General features: G+C 38.2%; 1 long non-coding RNA gene and 1 pseudogene across 1 annotated transcript in view; both read left to right on the forward strand.

Annotated features, from left to right (window-relative positions):
- Positions 1-20,565, forward strand: part of LOC125107792 (uncharacterized) — a 113,527-nt gene extending 92,962 nt beyond the window's left edge. Inside the window, exon 11 of the long non-coding RNA XR_007129656.1 lies at positions 20,468-20,565. This is a non-coding gene — a long non-coding RNA (uncharacterized LOC125107792). The remainder of the gene's footprint in view (positions 1-20,467) is intronic.
- LOC125108086 (uncharacterized) lies at positions 860-960 on the forward strand (annotated as a pseudogene).
- Positions 20,566-20,867: the final 302 nt, after the last annotated feature.

Here is a 20,867-nt window from a genome sequence, read left to right on the forward strand (position 1 = left end):
CTTCTAGGTTTTCTTTGCTAGATATGACTCCACACTGACAGCTTCCCCTCTGTGTTCTCATTCTTCTATCTCAGCACTTAAAATATTGTGTTGCACTTAGGAGTTTCAACTTATGTGGGCTAGATTATAAACTTCTTGAGGACAGGAACCACATCTCCTTTCACTTCCATATATCAAGTGCCTAGTACAGCACCTGGTACAGGGCAAACCCCATTCAGTATTCACAATTCTGTGAATAGGAATTGAGGAAGCCTTCCAGATTACGGAAAAGGACACACCTGAACCCAACCCCACCCACCCTGATTTTTCTTGATCAGTGATTATGTCTACATTATCACACGCAATTAAATACCAGCATAAACAGAGGGAACAAAGAATGCAGTGACTCTAAAATCATTACTCTGTGGTCTCAGGACACAATGGCAATAGCACTGCCTTACTTTCGTGGTCGGCTTGATTAATATTAATTAATGTCTCTCTCCTGACTGTATTTCAATTAATGGAGGGGAAAGCAACTCTCAGGTGTGTTGGATGAGGGACTGACTGGACTGTTTTTAACATTTCAATTGAAGAGTTTACACATGGTTAAAAATCTATACTGCTATGTATGCTTTGGTAGAATAAATGTTTATCATTTTCAGTATTTATTGACTGCCTACTGTGTGCCAAATACTCTCTTGGCAGGATGTTTCCTGAATGAGCTCATAATTTACTTCAGGGATTTGGCTATGGATGTAGTTTAACATGATTGGAGAGAAAAATGGCTCCATTAATCAAACTGGTGGATTTGTAAATTAAAATATATGAATCGGGATTTATGCCTCTGTAGTACATTTATTATAATAAATATTAAAGTCTAGTGCTTGCTTCGGCAGCACATATACTAAAATTGAAACAATACATTAAAGATGAGCATGGCCCTTGCACAAGACACAAATTAGTGAAGCATTCCTTGTTTTTAAAAAATATGTTAGAAGTCTACATCTAGACTGTGTTAAATTAACGCATATGGTAATAAAGAAAAGGTCATTAAAAAATTCACTGGCAAATTATTTAGCATGTAGGCTTTGTCCCAAGTTGTCTGATACTTGAGAACATATTAAATGTGTACGCTGTGCTTTCTTTGTAATTTGATTATTGTGTAAAATGATTAGTTGTTGAGACAGGGTGGAGCTTCCTTTACTTAGAAGTGCGTGTGTGTTTGGGCACATTTCTCCTGAGTTAGTTCAGAATGATTATTTTCTTTGCTTGTATTAATACTGCCGAATCTTTTTTCACTAAGAGAAGCTGGTTGCACTTCCAGCTGTAAAATAGGCAAAGAACTTTCGGTAAAAAACAAAATTCTCTTCTATGTAATTGACCAGAAGGAGGCTCCCTTCCACCTCACTGCATAAAGTTAGGCTAAAGCTTCCAAACTTAATTGTTCCCCGGAGGTTCTAATATTCCCCAGGCTATGTCTAGCATCCGTGGTGGTAGGGGCAGCACTATGAAATTTTCCTTTCAGGAACAGAATTTAAGCTTGCATCATGAGTAAGAAGATTTCAGTCATGTGCCCCTTCCTTACACCAGCTCATTTATAGATTTTTCTCCTACCTGAAGGACAATTAACAAAGATATTGGGATAAAATTTTCCTCACTTGGAATAACTCAGTATTCCTTATCTTAATTCCCAAGCTTTGTCTTCCTTATGACTTTGTTCTGTCAAGGTTGTCCAATGCAATACATTTTTATAAAATATCATTTTGTTTTTTCTTTTAATTTAATTTAATTTTTTTCAGTGTTCCAAAATTCATTGTTTATGCACCACACCAGTGCTCCATGCAATATGTGCCCTCCTTACTACCCACCACCAGGCTCACCCAATCCCCCACCCCTTTCCCCTCCCAAACCCTCAGTATGTTATTTTATTTTTTAAGTAGGCTCCATGCCCAATGTGGTGCTGGAATTCATGACCCTGAGATTGAGAGTTGCATTCTCTACAGACTGAGCCAGCCAGGCACCCCAAGTCCAATACAATATTTTAAAAATTAGTATTTTGAGATGAATCAACAAGGCATTTGGATTTTTTTTTTAAGTATTGTTGTTGTCTCTACCTACCTATTCATCTTAGTCTCTATGCATCTGTAAGTAAGAGATACATGTTTTAAAACATAGGATAATCATAACTCACCACAAAGAATGTGGTGAATTCACACCACAGAGGCTCTAATTACATTGTGTTTGACAATGAAAAAGCCACTAGTAGATTTGGAACAGAAACAAAAACTGCAAAATCTTTGGAGAGTAAAGAGGGATGTGAGAGGTATCCACTGCTGTGGGTACACAGTTTATTATACCATGTGATGAGGTCATTTTGAATCAATTTATTTTCAGGTTGTTCTTCATGGTCAAGGAAGGCAGTTTATGGGGTTATGGTAAAAATAGCTTTGCTGCTTTTTCCAGAAGACTTGCCCTTTAATGATGGAGCAGAGCTGGTTATGAAATACCCAAGTGTGACTAATTTTGGAGGAGTAACATCTCAAATAAATTGTCTCCTGGAAATGCTGTTGGAGCTAGTGAACAGCAGAATGATGATGCGTTTATCTATGCTAATTGCTCCTTTGAGGGTTTTTTCCTAGACAAGGCACAGAGTAGACTGATGCTGTACTTCTAACCTCTCCTTGTCACAGAGGTTTCAGTTTTGGAGAACGATGATAGGCAGAATAATGACCCTCAGAAATATCTGTGCCCTAATCCCTGGAACCTGTGAATATGTTACCTTGCATGGAAAAGGTAAGGAGCTTTGTAGAGGTAATTAAGGTTATAGCTATTAAGATAAGGAGATTGTCATAAGTGGGGCCAATCTAATCACGTGATCCTTTGAGAACAGAGAACTTTCTACAGCTGGAGAAACATGTAGCAGCAGAAAAGGAGAATTCCAAGTGTGCTTTTGGTGGTTCTGAGATGTAAGGGTCGCATGTGATCTTGGAGAGAAGCCTTTAGAGGACAGCCCCTGGTTGACAACTTTCTTTGGAAGAAATGGAGGCATCAGTCTTACAACCCCAAAGAACTTAATTCAGCCAACAGCATGAATGAGCTTGGAATTAGATTCTTCTGCAGAGCTCCTGCTAAGGAGTACAGCCCTGCCAACATTTGGATTATTCGTTGATAATACCCATGTCAGGCTTATACCCTACAGAAACTATGAGATCATATATTTCTGTTGTTTTAAGTCACTGAGTTTGTGTTAATTTGTTACAGTAACAACAGAAGACTAAATCACAGGATCTATTTTGAAGAAACTAGTACTTGGGTTGGATTGTCACTGTGGTGGTATACTGTTAAACAAACCATGTGTCCATGATTTTTTTCCAGTGACTCTGGGCTTTAGCCATTGAGTGTTAACAAATGGGTTCAAAGCAGAAGCTTGACAAGTGTATTAATTTCCTATTGCTATTTTAAATTACACCAGCTTCCTGGCTTAAAACAAAGTTATTATCTTATGGTTCTGTAGGGCAGAAGTCACACTGGGCTAAAATCAAAGTGTCGGCAGGACTGCATTCCTTCCGGAGGCCCCAGAGGAAAAATCTATTCCTTTACCTTGTCCAGCTTCTAGAAGTTGCCTGCATGCCTTGGCGTGGGGCCCCTTCCTTCATTTTCAAAGCATAACATCTTCAAATCTGTTTTACTCCTACCTCCCTCTTATAAGGAGTCTTGTGACTATTTATCCCTCCCAGATAATCCAGGCTAATCTTTCCATTTTATCTTAATCACATCTGTAGTCTCTTTTGCTATGAAGATAGCATAGTCACAGGCTTCAGGGATTAGTGCTTGGTTACCTTTGTGGGAGCATTATTTTGCCTACCACAAAAAGTGTTTGCATGCCAGATTTATACTCCTAGAATGCTAACTCTTAAAATGTTTCTTCTTGGAACCCAATTCCTATGCTTCGAGGAAATCCAAGCAAGCATGTAGAGAGGCCTCCAAAGGAAAGAACCACGGCCTCTGGCCAACATTCCCAATAGAGCTCCTAGCTAGCTGCCAACACCAACTCCTTGCCATGGGAGTGAGCCCACTACAATAAACCTTCCAACTAACCCAGTGTCCGAGCCATCACCACAGAGCAGAACTTTCTGGTCAACCCACAGAATCATGAAGGATGATAAATTGTGGTTGTTATTTTAAACTCCTAAAGTTTGGGGGTGGTTATGTTATGCAGCAATAGGTACTTGAAATGCTGCTGGTCTCTTTTATAACTACCTAACTACTTGAAATTGAGGACTTCTGACTAGAGGAAGATGGCTTCTTCTATCAAATATTCAGTATGAAACAGATGACATAGGTCAAAATACATAAAGTCCCTAGCTCAGCACCTGGCACATGGGATGTACTGTAAAAATATGGATTATCTTTTCCCAAGTAGTCTTTTTTACTGCAGACATTGAATCCTCGCTCCCTATTAAAAGAGGGGATTTCTCTCTGTTAGAGAAATTTATTTAATATAGTACGTAACAAGACATAATGTATTATCATCTGATAATTTTGCTTGGTGGTCCATAATTTAAAGTTATAAAGCCTTAAACTGAATATCTATATTCCAAAAAGACCTTTTCTCAGGAAATACGTCTTAACTAAATTTTACAATATAAAGTGGAGTCTGCAGTTCATATTATTTAATTGCGCTGTCACACAAGAATCTTGGAATTTTTCTTAGTTTGTTCAATTGCTGTAAATGACTTCTGAAAGTAATATAATTAAACCTGTTATGATTTATGCATTTATAGAATTCATAGAGCAAGCTGAGTATGTAACTGTTCATTTGCAGCCGAGTCGATTACCATTTGAAAACAGTTAACGGAGGAGCTGATTAGAATACATTGCAAAGAGTCGTGATTTAATTTCACATCACCTAGAAAAATTTGATGTCATGCGTGTTAATGGCAGTTTTGAGGGGCGTAAGGATTGACATGTTTTCCAGAGCTAAGTGATATAGCCATGCTGACTCAATGAAAAACTCACATTTCAAAATACATGAAGTAAGTAATACACTGCAACCTTATGTGATTAAATTCACCACCTGAGTAAAAATGTGAGTAAAGTTTGTAAATAAGGTTTAAGCTTATTTAAAGCAGTACACTGTGAGATTTGGCTGGAAATCCAGCTCACTGGGGGTTTCAACTTTTCATAGCAAAACTACTTGAATGGATTTCGTTCACTTTGTGTTCAACTGGCTTTTTCCCCTCTGCACCTTGAAATCTCCACATCGAAGCTGGAGAGATTTTTTAAAAACTCACAAATCTGTCATGTCATTTCCCCACTTAAAGCTCCTTAGTGGTTCCTGGTTGCTGCCACATAAAGTCCAAATTTCTTAGCTCAGCAGACAGGGTTCTATGCGATTTGCCTCTGCTGATTCTGCAGTCTTATCTCTTGACAGTTTCCTTCAATGGCTCCAGACTCGGAGAAGAACTTGTAATTCTTTTTCTTCTCTAGGCTACATTCAGCCACATGGCCTGGCTATTCCTTCCATATCCGTAATATCCTGTTTAAATGTTCCTTCATCTCAGGAAGCTTTTCTTGACCCCTTTCCTAAAAATCAAATAGCCTAAAATCAACTTCATGTGCACCTCTAGTACCTCAGTTTTACTCATTCGATGGCACTGATTGAACCAAATCACAATTGTTTGTTCAGTTGTCAACTGCCCTCCAACGAGCATAAGCCCACGGTAGGGAGTACTGTGTCAGGTTCATTTTTTAATCTGAATAAGTTTAAGCTGAATACAGTGCCTGGCACATAGAGAAACTTAATACAAATTTACTACATGAAGAAAGAGGTATTTGTTCAAAGTGAGCAGAATATAAAAGAACCATTATCAGTGCCTCGCATTTAGGAGGCAGTGGTTATATTTTCATTCATTCATCCCTTATCATGGATCTGCACCACAGGATTCATCATTAGTTCTATGCCATTTCCCACTGGTTTACCATTTGTTATTTACAAAGGAGTAAGCTGTTGAACTGTATGGTAACATTGTATGGAGTAATTTTCTTAAAATGAAATAGGTTGGATCCTATAAAAGCTGAAACAGTAGCTTCTCATTTTTTTTTGATGCTTTTTTTTTTTTTTTTTTTAAATAATGTAAGCTCCATGCCCAGTGTGGAGCTCAGTGTGGAGCTCCATGTGGGGCTTGAACTCATGACCCTGAGATCAAGACCTGAGCTGAGATCAAGAGTCAGACATTTAACTGAACCACCCAGGTGCCCCAAAACTTTGTGTCTTATGACCTTTAACATACTCCCTTTCAGGACTGTATGGCTTCTTTTAATTTTGGTCTCAGACTACATAGCTTCTCCTCAGAGAGCTTTTCTTGACCACTAAATCCACATCCTCCCCATCTCCTATCTCTAGCTGGTGATCTCCAGTAACTATTACATCAAGGTTCAGTATCTTGCATTATACCTATCACTTCATAAAACTGTCTCACTTAAGAATTTCTTTTGCTTATTGACTGTAAGCACCTTCTAGAATAAAAATCTATGAGAACAGAGCCTGGCCTGTGGCTCCATTGTTTTGAACACCACCTGTCATGTGGTAGGTGAATGTATGCATGAAATAACCTTGTAAGAGAGCTTCCTCCAACATGATGACATGGAGCAGTGTCTCTCAGGATCACCTCAGCTGCCATTAACCAAGTTTCTCATTAGACAGATACTCAAAAGCACATGTGAGGTGATATAAATTGATTAAATCTGTACATCTATGATGACTTTCAAGTCAATAGAACAGATGGCTGATTTTATCATCCTGTTAGTGACTTTCACTGGAGAAGAGAGAAACTGGCCAAATGATCTTGTGTAATCTATTAATTTTGGAAAGTATTATGGCAAAACAATAGAGTTTCTTTTTTTTAAGAGAACATGAATAATATGAAAACATTACATTTCCATAAAATTAGTTTCTGGGGGACTACTTAGTCATTTCTTCTGATTTTCTTGAGAGGGACTATACCCTAAACCCTGAAAGGACGACAGTGTTGAAAGGAAAATGTGCTGATTTTCTCTGTACACCATACTGATTTCTTTCCATGGGAAGGAGAATGGCATGTCGGGTGGGGCAAGAAGTCATTCATTGGCTCATGGTATTCAGTGGGTGAAGTAGCTGTGCACATCCTCTCTCTGGCATTCCACAGGGCGTGACGCTCCATGCCAATGTTTGGGTAAGAGAGTTTTATAGATTTAGCCTTCTCTGAGATAGGACCCAATGTCTAAATTTTGGGAAAGAGTGGGACCAATATTAGGGATCTTTACTATTGCTCTAATGCAGCCAATACCAGAGAGTTCCACACACATTTCATAGTTTATTTTGATCCCTGTTTAGTCTGCTTTATCTGTTTTTCAAATTTATTGGAACCTGTAGAAGAAAGGGCAAGAGAGTAGGCTTTCTAGAAACAATAACATGAGTAATTCTACTTCCTTCATGAATGAGAATGTTTCTTTGGTTTTTTAGACAAAGAAAATTTTAGAGAAAATGAGAATTGTATGTTACTACCATCAAAGAACAACAATGTAACATTAATTTTTCTAAATAAATGAAATGTGTGGAATCTAGAAATGCCTTTAATTCAGAATCCGGAAGTTGTGATATTGAAATGATATCTGTAGCGCTATGGTCTTCCTGCCATGTGAAATCTGGAGCCAGGCCCAGTAGAAGGCTATATTTGACTAGAATCAGCTAAAGCTGAAGAAGCAAACGTTTCTGATTGTCAACTATTAAGTAATATACTGTTTTTCTTTATTTTTACTAATTCTATATACTTCTGCAATGTAATGGTAGCAAGCTCTAGTGTTAACTGGTAGGTTTCTATATTTATTTTAGAAACTGACACTTCATAAACATCAAAGCATGATTGCATAATGCTGTTTCCCTATGTCTAGAAACTTAATCATCACTATCATCATTCGATATTCTTTATAGAGAGATGGGAAATAAAATAGGATTAGCTCTTTATTTTCAGTTTAATTTGATCCTACCCTAAACTCCCAGGACTCTTATAATCTTATTTGACTATAACCCAGATTTAAACTATGGACGAATACTTTGATATCTAAGAATACAACATAAGATCCTATTGTAAGTTGATATTAAACTGCTCTTGTTTATGAAAATCTTCAAGAAAAAGTACCACTTAACCAATGAAGAGGCACTCCCAGTAGGAGATGACAAAGGAACACAAAATGGCAAATACTACCTTGTATTTGCAAAAAAGCTACTGATCTTTTACATTTCAAGAATGGCATATACAGAAAATTATCTAAAAATTTGAAAAGTGAAAGATGTCAACAAATTGTAGTCTTAATTATTTTAGTTCAGCCTGTGACATTTCTTATATAACCTTTAATTATTACCATCTTCTGAGTACGGTATGCAAGAGGACTGATAAATAAGGGTGCAGATCTTTGTTTTTCATTTGCCCGGGCTTATAGGATCATAAGTTAAACCTGTCCATTTTGTGATCTAATCAATTTTCTTTGGTTTAACACCAAGACTAATGCATCCCTTTCTTAGGCTCTTCCAGCTTATCTCAACTTAGAGTTTTAGTCATTCATGTAAAGCCTTTCATGTCAGTTTTATATTTGAAAATGGGTCCCAGCTGCTCTGGCTTTCTTAATCCCTCCCAGAAAGGCATATGTGACAGCGTCTCCCCTGGGGAGACTGCAGCTCCAAAGCTTTTTCTCCTAGGTAGGGGAAGTACAGTACCAGACTCTATTCATACTTACTTCCCCAGCTGGCTAATTAGACCAATATGTTTTATATTTTTATGAATAGACATAGGAATATAAGGAATATAAGAATAGTGCTTTATAGATGTATAGTTATATATAATTACATATATGCAATAATTTGAGAAAATGCTATTTGCTTAGTTTTTTGAAACTTCTGTCAGGTGCTAGCTGTAGTAAGGATTCAATAAGTATTGACTAAATGAATGAATGAATGCATGAAGAGATAAAAGTATTAAGAAGCCAACACAAGGAATTCTCTCAGTTTCAATGTTCCACCCCATTTTATTTTTAAAATAAGTTTGAAAGCTGTTAAGTATTTGACTTTTATCGTATTTTTTATCCAATCAAAGAATCAAACACTTGTGGGCTTCTTTGCTGTCTTCTTAGAATTATATAACTTTACTTCTGAACTTACTCCCTAAGAAGTTTTAAGTGATCTCTTATCTACATTTGATATTATTAAATCATCTAATTTCACATTTAGAAATTTCTTAACCAAAGAATTCATAGGACAACTTTTTAATTTCAACACATATAGCTTATACATGCCATATGGTAATTTGTTCCAGAAAAAAGTATAATAATGGACTTGATTCCTAGATTCTAGATTACATCAGTGATATATAATAATATATGCTTTATTTATGTTCTGGGTGGATACTTCCATTCTTCTAGTAAGTGTGGAAGAGATTAAAATAATCAATTTGGAATAATGGAATTCAAATTCTCTTTTAAAGATTAAAACAATACCGGAACTTTGGCCCAAAGTAGTAGAAAATATGATTGTGAATAGAATTAGTCAAAATGTAGAAAAAGTAAGCATCCTGAAGCTATCTACTTCTGAAAAAATGACAAGCAGACTTTTGGCCAGTGCTAATTTCTTATTATATTGATTCAGGTTTTATTAAAATTCTGATGTCTCTTCAGGGTGAGCATAAGTGGCATATATAATAGCGAAGCCTTATTCAGGATACTGTTTACTCATGAATCACACCATGTACTAGCTGCACTGCAAGGCAAAACCTAAAGCATCTTTTCCAGATACCTTAGCAAAAGTTATCTTTCCCTATATATGGAAATTGAGACTTGTTTTGTATAATTGTTCCTTAGCATAATCACATTTGAAAACTTTTAAATGTAACCTACTATTTTAAATATGTTCCTTTATAACCGAGAAAGACTTCCCAATCAACATAATCTTAAAACTTAAGTCATTTTTTTCTTTGACACTTTAAATGTATAAAAGATCATTCTCCCCATTACCACTTATGGTTGCCTGTCTGTCTCTAATTGCATACGCTCTTTAAACACTGTTGAGTGAGGATGAAAAGGAGTGCATTATATTTCAGCAATAAAGGCATTAGAATATTATGTGTTCAAGAGAGAAAAATTTTTGAAGACAAATGGTGTGGTGATCTCGTTTTTCATCCTTATATGCTAACCATAACAGTTAACAGTGTTTCCATGACCGTCTGAGCAACTGATTTACATTTCTTCTGTACTACATATCTTGCCTTGGTTTCATAACATAAAGGGTATTTGCCAAATTCACTACTCTCAGGAGAGTCCGCTTCCTATTTTCTCTGTAGTTGGAGACCCAAATCTTGCTTTTTTGCATTGACATTATCAAGTAGGTATCAATACAAAGCCTTTAAACACAGTGTTTGCAGAAGAGTATTTCAGATACATGGTTTCTACAGTTTAGAAGAGGGTAGCTCTATGTAACCCTGTATAAAATTTACATTTGTTGCTTAATAAGCTATTGACCGTGGTGGCTCCATTTATTTTAGTAAACCTTAGATGAGCTGAAATTCTGATGCCTAGCCTCTTTGTTTGTCTTTCAAATGGATTAAATGAGGGAGGTCTGTTAGTGCAATGGAGACAATAGAACAGCAGGATGCTGCAAGAGCTGAAAATGTATGCTTACAGCTACTAGTTGGGGTCAAGACCAGGTAATACTCTTTCACTGAAAAAGAAAATAAGAGATCATAAGTGAAATTCATGCTAGACAGTTAGAAGTATCTATTATTATCTGGTAACTTAAAAAATTTTTTTTTTTAATTTATTTGACAGCGAGAGAGAGAGAGAGAGAGAGAGAGTACAAGTAGGGGGAGAGGGAGAAGTTGGCTCCTTGCTGAGCAGGGAGCCCGATGATGATGATGATGATGATCATGAGGATGATGATGGTGGTGATGATGGTGGTGATGATGGTGGTGGTGGTGGTGGTGGTGGTGATGGTGGTGGTGGTGGTGGTGGTGGTGATGCAGGGCTCAATCCGAGGACCCTGGGATTATGACCTGAGCTGAAGGCAGATGCATAACCAACTGAGCCACCCAGATGCCTCTATTATCTTAACATGTAAATACTTGTTTGGAATGGGTCACCAAACAAGTGAAAAAATTTGTAAACCTATAAGCCTTTTCTTTAGGATTAAGATGAAAGATGAGCCAGTGTTCTTCTTGCTGGTTAGGTCATTTCACTAGAGAGCACCATCATTTGTCCAGTTTCTTAGGTTTTTTTTACCTTATTAATGGAAGATGCTTCTTTTGGCAGACAGGGAAAATTGTAGGTTTATCTTTAACCAGACCACAGGGAGGCTGAATAGAACAACTTCGACTATTCTTTTTTCACCAGACAGTACACGTCAACTGAAATGTGGGTCAGCCATTATGATGGGTAAATACTGAGGAGGGGTGGACAGGAAAGGAAAAACAATCTGCAATTTCACTAATTTGCTGTATCATTGTAAATGACAAGACTTCGGGATCACATAATGTTGACATCAGGTCACTTGGCTCACCCACTGATTGTAGAGAATCCCAAAGAGATTAAGGGGCACTCACTCAAAATGCCAGTGAAGCTGGCTATAGCGCCTGGAGAATAGAGGGCAATGACCTCTTCTCAGCTCTAGCTTGTTGATAGGTGGGAAAATGGACTGGTACAATAATATCTTCAAGTGAAGCTAGAAGTCCAGGTTTTAGTGTGAAATCTCCCAATTTTTAAATATTGGCAACCACATATTTAAAGATTTTTGAAACATTATGCCACCCAAATACATATCTGTGGGTTTCCAGTTTGTGGGCTTTGGGTTAAGACATATAATATAGTCCACAAAATTGTTCTTTAATCAACAATTATAAAAATGAAATGTGTTTTTGAATAATTATAATTCAGTGAACACACGTTAGTACCTGCTTGAGGTCTTTGCATTTTATTTAATGCTATGGTAGATATGAAAGAAATAATTCTAGGGGATTATAATTTAGTTAGGGAGAAAGGACTGAGTATCCATGAAACAACCAGAAGATATCATAAATAAGTATATGCTTCATGACTTTGAGATGAGGAGTTGTATCACCTACACGCTCGGAAAAGGCCAGAATAATTCATCAAAGTGCTCAGTGATTTTAGTATGCTATCTTCCATGGTGCAGACTGTGAAGGTCTTATTCATTGCACTTTCCACAATATATATAGTCATTACTTCCAGGCTCCCAGTATAGATTCCCAGAGTAGGTCCAGTCTTGCGTATGTACTCCAAAGCCACATGTTAAGTGGTCTAGACTCAAATATCTAGCTCTTACCCAAAATGGGACTTTTTTTTTTTTTGGTCTCCTAAACCTATTTTCTCCTTCTGTTATTTAGGATGCATTATTACTCAAGTAATAAAAAAATCATTTCAAGCTGACTTAAACTATAAGGGGATGTATCACCCAATATCCAGTTTGGGGATGAGGGAGGAATCAGGATTGTTTGGTTCAGCCGCTCAGTGATAATGAGAGGTTCCCTTTTTTCTCCCTTATTTTGTTCTTTCATCCTCCTTGGCTGTCCTCCAATTGGCCTCTGCCATGTCTGCTGCAGACAGTCCAGGCATCACATCCAAACAGTGTTTGGGGGAAAGGGGACTGATTCTTTTCATTTCTCTGTCTTATGACTGGGGAAATCTTTCATGGAAATTCTCTGGAATATTTGTCCTACTAGTCAGGGCAGAGTGATGCATCTGTTCCTGACCCAGTCACTGGTGATCAGAATGAGAATATCATCATAGTCATAGGCCAGGATTTCTCAACAGGGGTTTATTGGTGCTTCAGGGAAGACCAGGGAAGATATTTCAAAACTTTACAAAGTTTTGAAAAACAAAGTTTTTCATTATAAAACATTATAAAACAAAGTTTTATAATATTCTCCCATTATAAGACCTTGAATGAGAAATACTTTTCGGTCACTAGGAAAACCCAAAAGTTCCCCACCTGACATTTCCTGAGAGCCCACAACAGGAGGAGCTTGTCCTGTTTAGGACAACTGGCTTAGAATAATCAATTTGAAGGAATGAATTAGGGAATTAGTCACAAAGTCTGTGACACTCTTCCCTTCACGTTTCCCCATTTTATCACCATTTCCCTTATTATCCAAACCAGAAACTGAAGTGACATTCTTCAAACATGCTTCTTCCCCACCTACAGTATCTAATAGTGACCACGTCTGCCAAAATATACCTTAACTCTATCTATTGCTCTTGGTCGTCTCTGTCAATACCGCAGCCCAGGGCACCATCTTTTTTAGACAATTGTTACAGCTTTCTAACTGGTCTGCTTTCATTCTTGCTCCTTGTTCTTCCAATAGCAGCAAATATGACCTTAAAATATATTCAGTATATGTAACTCTGTTTAATGAATTCCTATAAATTTTTGGTTTATTTATTTTTTTCCTCTCACTTGAACTCATGAACATAAGTCATACCTTTATAGTAGGTTGGATTATTTTTCCTAATTCTTCCCTTCCTCCTTGCCAAGGAATTACATAGCCATGTCTTTTTACCATGTGAGCTTTTAGTTCCTCCCTCTAGAGTAGGCAGATTTGATTTCCTTATTGCACTGATATTGTATTTGGCTATATGCCTTTCTTTGGCCAACAGAAAGTGGTCTTGAGAAACGTGATATGTTTCAGCTTGCCCCTCTTACAGTCCTATGTGTGAAGATTGTATTATGAGTAGCTTCTGGTCTCAGAAAGAAATCTCATGGTGTGAACCAGAATGCAACACAATCTAGATTCAAACCAAGCTGAACCCTTGGTAATATGTAGAGCTGTAAGCAAGAAAAATACTATTTGCTGTTGTAACTGAGATTTTGAGTTTATTTTTCTAATGTAGAATTATTGTACCAATAGTCTAATTATAATTAGCAATAATTAGCAATAGTTGAGTAATCTTATTCAGGGTTTCAGGCTAGTACTGTGGCACACAGCAGGTATTAAATAAATATCTCTTCAATAAATAATGATGCTAATGGTTAAATTAGTTTTACAATCAGTAACTACATTTGAATTTATTCTAATTGTTTCTTCCTTAGTTGCTCTTGTCAGATTTCTCTACAAGTGTTATCTCATTGATCATATAGATCCTTTTGGAAAGCAGGATTCAAAGACACTTCAGTTAAAGTTTCTTCACATTTTCAGGTCTGTAGTTCCAGTGTCCATCAAATAATTGGTGTAGTTATCATGAGGGCTGTGTGGAAGTAAGCGAATTGGTTTGTTATGCAGAGAAATGAATTTATTCCCTGTCAGAGTTCCACCATTCAGCGTGTCAAGTTTCCTAGTACAAACTGTATACCCCAGTGCAGGCTTTGGTAGACACTTCTATCCTATGGGTTTTAAAGATGATGGAATAAAGACCAATCATATAGTCAATCCACAAACATCTTGTTAAGAATATACCAAGTGCAAACTGTGTGTCCATGTCTGAGCAAGGTAGGAAAGTGAGAAGAAATTAGAAAGTTGGAAGGAAAGAAAAGTGATAAGAAAGTGACTGCAAAGTAATAGAAAATCCTGGCTCTGTCCTCAAAGAGCTTACAATTTCACGGACACTGAGACCAGTGTCTAGCATATCACTGTGAACAATTCCAGACAGTTTACTTACAAAACAAACAAACTTTTTTTTTTCACCTGGGTGCCGCTTTTTAATTTATGTATTCCTCATCACTCCAATGCTGATGACTTTGTTTAAGAGAGCACACTGTGTTGATGGCTGTCTTGTAGACAGTATCAAAGGGATTTCCCTATTTAATGTTTACACTGATGGTTACAGATGGGGTTCCCTGCTTCAATGAGACTGTTGGGAATTTTCTTCAAATGGGTCCATTCAGGCATACTTATTATTTAATTGAAGGATCAAGGGAAACTTAGCCCAGAGGAAAGAAGACAGAGGGAGCATGATAGGGAGCATCAAGTATTTTAAAGCCTGTCAACCGGAAGAAGGATTGAATATGAGGTAGGGAGACCAGATTGAGTGTAAGCTGTATTCATCAGAGAATTCAGGGTTGCCCTGAATGGCTTAGAGGACTTTACATAAGGGGATGGGGAGGAGGAAGAGTACTCTCCACTGTCCACTTATAAGAGTATAGTCATGGTTTTCACTCCTCTCTGCCCTTGGTTTAGAGTACACCAGTGTCCTGAGTCTGGCCCTAAGGTTCTGGATAGTCTTACCATCTGGCAGGTGAAGCAGTAGCTCTGATGTGTGTCTCCCTTCTTCCATTAGGTGTCCAGGAGTGTAGCTGTGGACCCGCATATTCTCAGGGCCAAACAGTGATTATGGGGCATGCTGGAAGCAGTGACCGGAGAATCACTGTGAGGAGCAGGTGCTTTTTCCAAACTAGAATGCAGGGATGGGCCCTCTACGCTGGCCTCAGCTGGGGTCACTGTAGGAGTATCTTGTTCATGGCAGTCCTTCCCATTGTTCATGGCCTACCCTAGAGTGATCCCAGACTGGGCTCAGGTCATCTTTTGCCTCTCAGACCCAGAGGACCACCCTCTTTGCTTTTACCTGTCTTCCTCCCTGGCTGTCATCATGCCACTCCTGATCAAGCCTTACTCATAATCAGTGCTCATCCTGTTTCTTTTCTCTAACAATTGATCTACTTATCAGAAAAATTATAGACGTTAGAAACCACACAAAGACTTATTTTTTTCTCTCCTTATTGGGAGGATATCTTATGTGTTTCTCTACAGTTATAAGGAATTTCTGAAGCTTCATTACTAAACAGGGGGGAAAAGTCCAGGTTAAGCCTTTATCTGGAACCCTTGCTTCCACTGCACGAGTTTAGATGCTTTTGGGAAAGAACTCATTCCCAGAGAAGATAATGAAGTTACTAATAATACCTTAAGGGCAGGAGAATATACTTAGGGAGCGTTACATGGAAGCCTTAGCAAGAAAACTTCTAAGGTCTGTAATTTAATGAACTAATTCCGATTTTGCCCCGCAGATTACTATGTATCTCAACTTCTACACACATACTTTTCCCAAATCCAGTGAGTATCTTTATGATCATTACTTTAAATTCTCTATCAGGCATATTACTTATATCCATTTCACTTAGGTCTCTTGCTGTGTTTTAGTCCCATTCTTTCATTTGGGACATATTTCTCTGTCTTCTCATTTAGTCTCTCTGTGTCTGTTTCTCCATGTTAGGAAAGTCAGCTACTTCTCTTGCTCTTAATGAAAGTAGCCTTATGAAGAAGAGGTCCTGTAGTGCCCTGCAGTGTGATGTCCCCTGTTCTTCGGGACCTGGAATTCTGGAAGTATCTCCTATGTGTATTGCATGTGCTTTGCTGTTGAGTCCTGACCTCTTTTTCCTTCAGTCCAAATGTCTTCAGAGACTCTCTCTGCCTAGTGTGGGAAGTATTTGGTCCCCAGAAGGGTTGGGGTGTGTTTTAACAAAGTGTTCAGTGACCTGCTTATGAAGTGAGACTTACCTTCTGCCATGGGAACTGAGGTCCTGCAAAATGAGTGGGTTGGCAGATGTGGTATTGACAGGGTTTGTGCCGGTCTTCCGGGGGAGGGGCCCCGCCGTGTGGGGACTAAGGTGAGTGTGAGTGGGAAGAACGGATCTGCTTAAGGGGGTGTGGAGGGGGGTGATTTATGTAAGCAAGTTAAGTAGCAAGTGTCAGTGCTAGTTCCTGCAAGTGGCCATTGTTTATGGTGGGGGCTGGTGAGGGAAATGGAGCCTGCTAGCTGCTTTGCTCCTGGAGTAGTCTCCCCAGGATTCCTGTCTCTCCTGGCTATGCTCTGAGATAAGCAAATCATTCTTCCTACCATCTGCACCTCCCCCCACCCCATGTTTTTGAAACTGCTGGTTCTGTGCTCTATCTACAAGGGCCGTTTGTCATGCTTTCTCTTTAAGTTTGGAAATTCTGCTTCTTAATGCCCTGCAGGCTCTACCAGAGCTGAACCTACTGATTTTTAAAATTCCAGGCTTTATGTCCTGCTGGTTGTAAGAACTCATGAAATTCAGCCTCTCTTGCTTTCAAAGGCAAATATTACGGGCATTCATCCTCCCTGGTCTGTGGGCTCCTTGGTGTGAAAGTCTGTTTTTCACCCTTCTGCACCACTGGCTCCCTTCCCACCACAGACAGCTCCAGTCCTTTTCCAACTCGGCATATTCACCTTTCCTACCTTCTTTAATGTGGCCTCTTCTCTGCCTTTAGTTGTGGAGTGTGTTCTGCCAGTCTCTCTTTTTTTTTTTTTTTTTTTTTTTGCCCCCAAGATTTTATTAGTTTATTTTCCAGTGAGAGAGAGAGAGAACAGGCATAAGCCGAGGGAGCAGCAGGCAGAAGAGAAGCAGGCTCCCTGCTGAGTTTTTATGCTTATGTGAGTGTTATCTTGTTGTATCCATAGGCTGGGGCAAACTTAGTGTTCTCCTACTCTGTCATCTTCCCCGTGGGCCAGTGTCCGCTTAATACATTTTTCTCATTAACCACCACATTTGAGAAATGATACTGAGATAGCACTCATTCAATTCTCACAACACCTTTTGGAGGGGTATATTACCTTAATTTTATGAAGGAGAAAATTGGACTTGGAAAGAATTGTATACATGTTAAGATAAGTTAGAAAATGATGGAGACCGGACCGACATTCTGATTACCCTGAATCCCAGAACCCATTCTCTTTCCTCTATACCATAATCTACAACCAAGAGAAGGCAAGGTCCTCTGGGAATGAGATACAAGTGGAGTGTTTGGGAGGAGTAAAGGCAGGAAAAAGATACTGAGATTGAGATTGAAATTGAAATTGTCAAATTCACAACATTCAAGGGTCAGCCTTGTGAGAGCCATGACCGGCTATACTTTACAGTGGAAGAAGCTGGTGTACATTACATGGAAGGGCTAAATAGGAAATTAGTACGGCTTTTTGTTTCTGCTCTGCAGTAAGAGCTGCCTCTCACATTTCTTTTAAGCACCAGCTGTTCAGTCCTTCATGGAATTTCTTCCAGTAAGGGGCTGTGAGTTATTTACCTTCTTTGTCATATCTCCTCTACATGTGTCTGTGTTTCTTGCCTTTAAAAAACTTTTTTTGCTTGTATGATCTGTTTTAACTTATTTTCTACAATGATTTGGAATCAGTCTGTCATTTAGAAGACACAGACTTTCGTACAACTGCTGCTCATCTTAAAATTGTAAGCAATTTACCTGGAAATACAGGGATTGCTGCTTTTATGTCTTTCTTCCCAACCATTGTCAATTTAAATTGGTGTTATAAACCTAAACTCTTGTTTTCTTTCCTTCCTTTTGAATTAGCCCTATTACTTTTTACTTATTAATTTATTCCTGTTATTTTACTTTTTTTTTTTAAAGATTTTATTTATTTATTTGACAGACAGAGATCACAGTAGGCAGTGGCGGGGGCAGGCTCCCTGCTGAGCAGAGAGCCCGATGTGGGGCTCCATCCCAGGACCCTAAGATCATGACCTGAGCTGAAGGCAGAGGCTTTAACCCACTGAGCCACCCAGGTGCCCTTCCTGTTACTCTAAAACTTTGTGTTTGGTGATCAGATTTGTGTGTCTAATATAACTACTGGTATTTAGGTATAGCACTCTAATTTTAATATTAGCTAATTGATTCTTTTAATAATTTTCTCATAGTTAATCCTTAATCTCCCATTCCCATGCCATTGTTTTGCATTCACTTAAAGTAGATTTTTTTTTCTGGAAGGATATTTGATTGGCTGCTATATTTTCTGAGTCTTTCCACATATGAAGTTATCTTTTTTGTTGGCTTCACACATTAATAACTTTGCCAGATATTGAATTCTGGCACCATTACCTTTTAATTTATAATGGTAAAGATGTTATTACATAGTGTTCTATGATTAAGTGTTATTGAAAAAAAGCTGTGTTTGGGGTGCTTGGGTGGCACAGTCAGCTGAGTGTCTGACTTTTGGTTTCCGCTCCAGTCGTGATCTCAGGATTGAACCCGGTGGCAGGCTCTGCATTCAGTGCAGAGTCTGCTTGGGATTCTCTCTTCCTCTCCCTCTGGTCCTCCCCTCTCAAATAAATAAATAAATTTTAAAAACAAACAAAAGAAAACTGTGTTGGGACACCTGGGTGGTTCAGTTGGATAAGTGTCAGACTCCTGATTTTAGCTCAGTTCATGATCTCAGGATGGTGGGATAGAGCCCCATTTTGGGCTCTGTGCTCAGCAAGAGTTGGCTTGAGATTCTCTCTCACTCTCTCCCTCTGCCCCTCCCCCATGTGTATGCACACTCTCTCTCTCAAATAATTAAATCTTTAGGGAAAAAAAAAGAATACTGTAGTATATAGTACTCTATGATTAAATGCTATTGAAAGAAAACTATGCAACTTGATTTTATTTCATTTGGGGCCATCTTCTTTATTTATATAATTTGAAAATTATACTACGTATGATTTTATTTTATTTTATATATATATTTAAATATTTATTTATTTGATAGAGAGAGGGAGCACAAGCAGGTGGAAGGGCAGAGGGGTGTTTTAGGTCCTTAGAATTTTCATATAAATATTGTAAATAGCTTGTCAATTTCACAAAGAAGTAAGGACTTTCTTCAGCAAATTGTTCCTTTATTACTTGCTTTGATTCTTTCTTTCCTTCTTTTCTCCGTTCCTTCCTTCCCTATTGATCATAGATTGAAGCATCTATTTCTTTCTCTCATTTTTCTGTTTTCTCTCATAGTTAAAATTTTTAGGGCTTCCATGGGAGTCTAGCTAAATTTCTCCAAGTAATCTTAGAGTTTACTGATCGGTCTAACAGTCTCCGTAGTGGATTTAACTTAGTGATTATGTTTTCATTTCTAACTAATTGTTAATCTTTGATTTATCCCTCTTAATTGTACTGTCAACTCACTGGTCCCTTGAATCTTGCTGGCACATGGATTAGTCCTTTTCTAAAGTTTATTTGATTCTGGCAGTAAATCAGTATCTGAGGCAACCAGTTTCTTTCACAAAAGAAGGAAGTGTCAGGGTTGTTTCGTTTTCTCCTTTTAACCTAATATAGTGCCTTCACCATGATAAGTGTCCCCAAAAGCGTACCTGTTGAATCAGTGGATAAGTGTAATTTTTCTAAGTGCTTCCCTTTAATTATACTCCAAAATTTTTTAGGTTTCATGATTTTTCAGTTTTCTTTTACTTCCAGAAGGTTGGCTATGCTTGCCAGCCTTTGTAGGAGTTGAGTGGGTTTTGTTAGAAATTGGTATGCTTCCTGATCTTCCCAAGTGTTACATGGAGGCCCTATGAGTCTAGATAGAAGGAAGTAGGGAAGAAGCAAACAACCAAATCCACAAAAATATAAATTACCAGTATGAGAGGACCAGGGAGGGAGAGAGCTGAGGCTGTGAGGTATTATGGCGTGGAGCTATGTTTCTGTGACATGTATTAGATATCCCATGTGTGTAATTCCAGGCCTGCTTCAGTTCTACCTTTGCTACAAGCAAACCATGGAGCCTTCCAGTGTTGGCTGTATGGTCCTGTGCTATTAGACTGCAAAGGCAAGAAAGAAGAAATATACCGTGGTCTGAAAGTGTCCTTTAGTTAATAAAAATTGGTTGAAATATCTTCTTATTTGTTGTCTAATATTTTGCTTCCCATGGGAGCCTTCTACCCTTTTTTATTTTGGGTATGGAGTAATGGAGATCTCTTCTAGTGTCCAGTGCTAAGGCAATGTTTCCAATGTGAGTATTCTATTGGTCACCTTAGTGAGATTTTGGAAGGAAAGCTAGACTTATGAGCTCATGTAGCCATATTTCTCAGAAGTCACATAGACTTTAAAAGCCCTAATCCAACATGGTATCTTATTTTATAG

The sequence above is a fragment of the Lutra lutra genome, chromosome 8 (assembly GCF_902655055.1).
Source record: "Lutra lutra chromosome 8, mLutLut1.2, whole genome shotgun sequence".
Classification (NCBI taxonomy): domain Eukaryota; kingdom Metazoa; phylum Chordata; class Mammalia; order Carnivora; family Mustelidae; genus Lutra; species Lutra lutra.